Here is a 6000-nt window from a genome sequence, read left to right as displayed (position 1 = left end):
AGAGAAAGGTGGCAAGTTCCTCTTCAGTGAAGTGAGACTGGGCTGCCACCTGTTTAGGATGCCTTAATTTAAATTCCCACAGTTTGTAACAAGTTGGATTTGATGGCTAAAGTGACTCCTTCCAACTCTTTGATTCTACAGACTGTAAGCAAGGCCAAAAGTGCTTTCACACCAGTAATTTCATGTTCTAATAAAATGCCATTGATGGAAGCATTCACCATACCCTGTATTTAAATATTACCTTAAAGTATCAGATGCAATAAGCCTTACAAATGACATCTTGTTATTTTCCTTCTTAGGTGAGCATATTCGTGATGACATGAATATGAATGCAACTTCCATTACCTATTTTATTTTTCTTGGATTTCCCAGCCATTCACAGGTTCAGATTCTCATGTTTATATTTATGTTTTCTGTTTATGTTATCAGTGTAACCGGTAACTGTCTCATTATTATTATCACTTGGGCAGACATAATCCTTCATACACCCATGTATTTCTTCCTGAAACTCCTGTCGTTCTTGGAGATATGCTATATCTCAGTCACCCTTCCTAAAATGTTGCATAACCTCCTCTCTGGAGACAGGACCATCTCATTCAGTGGCTGTGCAGTTCAGATGTATTTTCTCTTATTCCTAGGGACAGTTGAGTGCTTTCTCCTGGCTGCTATGTCTTACGACCGGTACATTGCAATCTGCTTGCCCCTTACGTTATGCAACACTGATGTCTAAAGAAGTTTGCATCTATCTAACTTTGGCTTCATGACTGAGTGGCTTTTTTCTACCACTTGTGAATACAGGTTGGGCATTCAGCTTACCGTACTGCGGTTCTAATGAAATCAACCATTTCTTCTGTGACTTTCCACCAGTTTTGAAGCTAGCTTGTGTTGACACATCACTAAATGAATTAGTGATGCTAGTGAGCAGTTTGGCTATCACTCTGATACCTTGTATCTTCATCCTCCTAACCTATATTTGCATCCTTGGTGCCATATTAAGGATGACTTCAACAAAAGCTAGGCAGAAGGTATTCTCTACATGTTCTTCACATCTTATCATGGTGCTTATTTTCTATGGAACAGCCAGCTTTATGTATCTACACCCAAAATCCACTTATGCAATGGAGAGGGATAAATTTATCTCCCTTCTGTATACTGTTTTAACACCAATGCTAAACCCGATTATCTATACCTTGAGGAATACAGAAGTGAAAAAATCTCTGAGAAGAATGTTAAGAAGGAAAATATTGTCCTGAAAATATTGTTAAATTACAGTTAGGATAATTCCAGTGAGAGATGCTACAGATTCATGAAAGGCCTTGATTCTTGTCAAGAACTTGGGGTTAACCTCATTTGTGAGACATATAAATAACCCAATTCTGGGGGGAAAAAAATTAAAAATGTCTTAAACATTTGTATGTAGGAGGAATTGGGTATAAATGTGTTATCCTATAGGTTTTGGTCTTTTTTGAAACAACTACATATTTTTCTATTTGTTGTTTCAAAGCATTGAAGGATTAAGTGTAGTTAATATGCTTAAACTATAGGATTGCTAATGTTTGTTGAAAATTAAGTTTATGATGCTCAGAATTCATCTATGCCCAATTAACTTATGTGATCTTTCAATCATGTAAAGAATGTGCTTCTTTGTTTTTACTCATTCCAAAATGCATAGCCTCAAATAATTAAAATGTGTCTACAATGCGTGAACAATATGTGTTTCAGTTATCTCATTAGCCTTCATTGTTCCTTGCATCACATACAATTAATGTCAGCTAATCATATTCAGAGCCAAATAATGAAATTAGAGAGAGAGAGAGAGAGAGAGAGAAGGAGGGGGATATGTATTAATTTATATGCACTGACATTATTCATATGCCCCGTCATGAGTACATAAGAGCATTCTGGAAGGTAGTACATATATAGATTTTATCTCAGGGAAGGAAATAAGTGTGAGGGATGTGCTTCTGTCAAAGGATGTAGAGGATAATGTGACTGTATTTTGAACTGTCAAGTTTTGTTAGGTTGATTGGACATGAATCAGCTACTTTGGCCTTCTACTCACAAAATAGTGATATGGTTAGTGTCTTGCAACCAATAATTGCTTTACATATTCCCCATTTTTTGTTGATTTAGCTCTTCAGATATAGCTCTTGATATTATGTCAGTCAAATGAGTAAAAAGAATGAAAAAGGGGACTTTAGAAGAAATGAAGCAGTATGAAAAAAGGTTATTTCTATCCTCCATCTCTCAATTATTAATATCCCACAACAGTCTGGCATACTGGTCCATTTTAAGAGGAAAGAAATGCTGAAAGAGTCATTTGATTTTAGTGGTTTGGGCAGAATATAGATAATTAGTTGTTTGTTGTTATTACAGTACCACCAACTTTCCTGGAAGTGAGGATGACGATAGATTTGTATCTTTATACAATAGCAATTTAAACATTCAAGTGTGCTTAAGGACATGATTTTTTACTCCAGCTATTTGATATAGCAATGTCTTAAACAGATAATTTGTCATCTCCCGTACAGACTATTACAATGCACTCTACATGGGGCTACCCTTGAAGAGTATTCAGAAGCTTCAGCTGGTCCAGAATGTGGCTGTGCAGACAGTCATCGGTGCTGTAAAATCAACCCATGTGACACCACTGTTACGTGAGCTGCGTTGGGTACCAGTTTGCTTCCGGGTCCAATTCAAGGTGTTGGTTATTACCTTTAAAGCCCTACATGGTATGGGACCAGGGCACCTGAGGGACCATCTCATTACCATAACATTGACCTGCCCCACCCTGTCAAGCAGGGAGGGCATGCTATGGACCCCATCAGCAAAAGAATTTCATTTAGCAGGATCCAGGAGCTGAGCCTTCACTGCATTGGTGTCCACCCTTTGGAATATCTTGCCCTAGAGTTGAGATGGGTCTCCTCACTCCTGAACTGTTGAGGTTTTCCTACTAACGATTAAGACTGCTATTGTACCTAATCATTTTGGCCAGGTGAATAGGTTGTATTTGATTGACTCCTTTCACGTGCTTGATGCAAATCACCTGGGGGTAGGAACCTGCCCGGACTTGTTTTCTTACTTCCTCTTTTTTCTCTCTGCCGATATGTAGCAAGCCAGGCTTGCTCTCAATGAGAGCTAAGTCCTTTAAATATGTTTTGCTTTTGTTTTGCTTTCTGTAAATAAATTATTTTTATAGATATGCCTGGTGTGTGTGACTTTTCTGATCTCTCCTGGGCTAAAGGCTTTCCCAGCATTCTGCCAACAGGTTATGTGCCCAGTGAGCAACCCAGTAAAACCAAGAGAGATCAGCTCCACACCTCATGCACAATTTAAAGGCAGGTAGCAAAGACCTGTGAAGATTTTCTTTGGAGCCACCTGGAGATTTTCCAGCAACTGCCGGTCTACAGGACAAAGAAGCTAGCTGAGGTGACTTGCAAAAGAAGGAAGAAGCCATGGCTACCTCCCAGCCCTCAGTGATGCCTCTGGAGTGCCTATCAGAGACCAACTATTTGAATTGGGCCCTGAAGATGGAGATGAATCTTCGCAGAGAGAATCTTTGGCTGCCAATTGGTGAGCAAAACCCCCAAAATCCCAGTGCTGAATGGCTGAGACAGGATGAGCGGGCTAGAGCCACCATTATCTTGGGAGTTGAGGACAATCAGCTAGTCCATGTGCGAGGCATGAAGTCCGCAAAGCAACTTTGGGATGCTTTGAGAGACTTATATGTAAAGGCAACAGCAGGGAGTAAAGTTACCCTGACGAAAAAGCTGTACAGAGCCTACCTTGCAGAAGGAGATAGCCTTCCTGAACACCTGCATTATATTCAGCAGCTGTTTGTTGAGTTGCAGGAGAGTGGAATGGAATTTACACCTCTCACAAAATCCCACATCCTCCTGTCCTCACTAAATGCAATGTGGGACACGCTGATTTGTACCCTGGAGGCTATGCCTGAAACAAACCTCACCCTATCATATGTTACACAGCGCTTACTCGCTGAATGGGAGAAGAGAGAGGAAAGATCCCCCCCCATCTCTTCTGGAAAGCTGCAATACCAGAAAACGAGGGAAAAGAAGGGAAAGGAAGCTGAGGCCACAGCACTAGCCAGCCAGCGATGCTTCACTTGTGGTTCAGCTGGACATTTGCAAAGAGACTGTGCCATGAGACCCAAGAGTAGAAAGACAGAGAAGAAAAACACAAGGGCAACACAGAAGAAGGCTCTTCAGACAACCCAGATTGCACAGGTTGCTGATAAGGGTAATTCTGATGTATGGGTGTTAGATTCTGGGGCCAGTTGTCATTTATGTAATTGTAAAAGCTCTTTTGTGTCACTGTCTAAAACTGAAAGACAAAGTGTATCTTTGGCTGATGGGTCTGTGACCAAAATTATGGGACAAGGTGACTTGTATTTATCCTGCTTGGGAGAAACTGTAAAAAGTGTGTCGTATGTGCCAAATTTACAATCAAACTTTTTATCTGTGGCACAATTGGCTGCAACAGGGTATATCATAACATTTAAGAAAAATGGTTGTGAGATACGTAAAAATGGGAAATTGTGTGCTACTGGTATGTTAAAAGACTCCTTGTACATTGTGCAAAATGCAAGGAAGCCAAGCTGCAAGGCTGCAGTTGGCAACACACCATATCATGACCAGTGTGTACACCTGATGCACAGGAGATTTGGTCATGCTAATTTCAAGTATATAGCACAAATGCCACAGCTGTGTGCTGACCTAAAGATAAAACCCTGTGATAAATACTTAGACTGTGTAGTTTGCAAAGAATGCAAAACAGTAAAAGCTCCTGTGAGTAAGCACAGTGACAGAGTTACAACTAGAGCTTTGGAAATTGTACACTCTGACATTATTGGTCCTTTTGCTCCAAGTCTTGGACAAGCAAGGTATGCAATGACCATCATCGATGATTTCTCAAGATACACATTTATCTACATCTTAAAACATAAAGATGAGGCAATTGAGAAATTTAAAAGTTTTGTGACATGGGCAAATGGAAAATCCCCTAGGCCTGTATCTGCACTCCAATGTGATAGAGGAGGAGAATACCTTTCTCACAAATTCAGAAGGTTCCTAGTGGAAAAGGGGATAGAACAAATTCTTTCTAACCCTTACACCACTCAGCAAAATGGTGTTGCTGAAAGAAAGGGCAGAACCTTGCAAAACGCAATGGAATGCATGTTAAAAGATTCACAATTATGTTTTAAGTACTGGGGAGAGGCCATATCTACTGCCACTTATGTACAGAACAGGTTGTATAACTCTGTGATTCAGGATACTCCATTCCATTTGTTTTATGGTGTGAAATCAAAGGTAAGCCATCTTAGAGTGTTTGGTAGCACTGCATGGGTTCACATCCCAAAACAGCAGAGAAGGAAAGGAGGCCCCACAACAAAGAAAGCCATCTTTGTTGGTTATGAACAAAGCCAGAGGAGCTACAGGTTCATAATGGGAGAGAAATTAACAATTAGCAAAAGCGCTTCTTTTGCTGAACAAAACTGGGGGAGATTAAATTCTAGCTCTCCAGTTGATCTGACCACCACAAGAGAACAGCAAGGACTTGCTGATGGTGATCTTTTGCCTGATGAGGACATTAAACCAGAAAAGCAAACTGAAGATCTGTCTGATGAGATAGATGCTTCTCAGGAAAGTGATAGGAGTCAAAATTTAAGCCCTGTATTACCTCGCAGATCTCAGAGGAGTAATAAAGGCGTTGCTCCATCACGTTTTCAGGCTGAAACAGTAAAGGCTTTTCACATATTCACAGAACCTGAGTCTTTAGAACAAGTGAATGCTTTACCACCAGAGATTGCACAAAATTGGCATTCTGCCATGCAACAGGAATTAGCATCCTTGAAAGAAAATAAAACATGGAAACTGGTAAATCTACCTCCCAATGAACGCTGTCTGGGTTGTAGCTGGGTTTTCAAACTGAAAAGGGATGCTGATGGCAAAATCCAAAAATATAAAGCAAGGTTGGTTGCAA

At 40.3% G+C, this 6000-nt stretch overlaps 1 pseudogene; it reads left to right on the top strand.

The window, feature by feature from the left end:
* The first annotated feature begins 319 nt into the window (after positions 1 to 319).
* LOC134497282 (olfactory receptor 10A7-like) lies at positions 320 to 1253 on the top strand (annotated as a pseudogene).
* Positions 1254 to 6000: the final 4747 nt, after the last annotated feature.

This window comes from Candoia aspera, chromosome 4 (assembly GCF_035149785.1).
Source record: "Candoia aspera isolate rCanAsp1 chromosome 4, rCanAsp1.hap2, whole genome shotgun sequence".
NCBI classification, from domain to species: Eukaryota; Metazoa; Chordata; class Lepidosauria; order Squamata; family Boidae; genus Candoia; species Candoia aspera.
The sequence above is the reverse complement of the archived record's forward strand: the minus strand, read 5'-3'. Positions and strand labels throughout refer to the sequence as shown.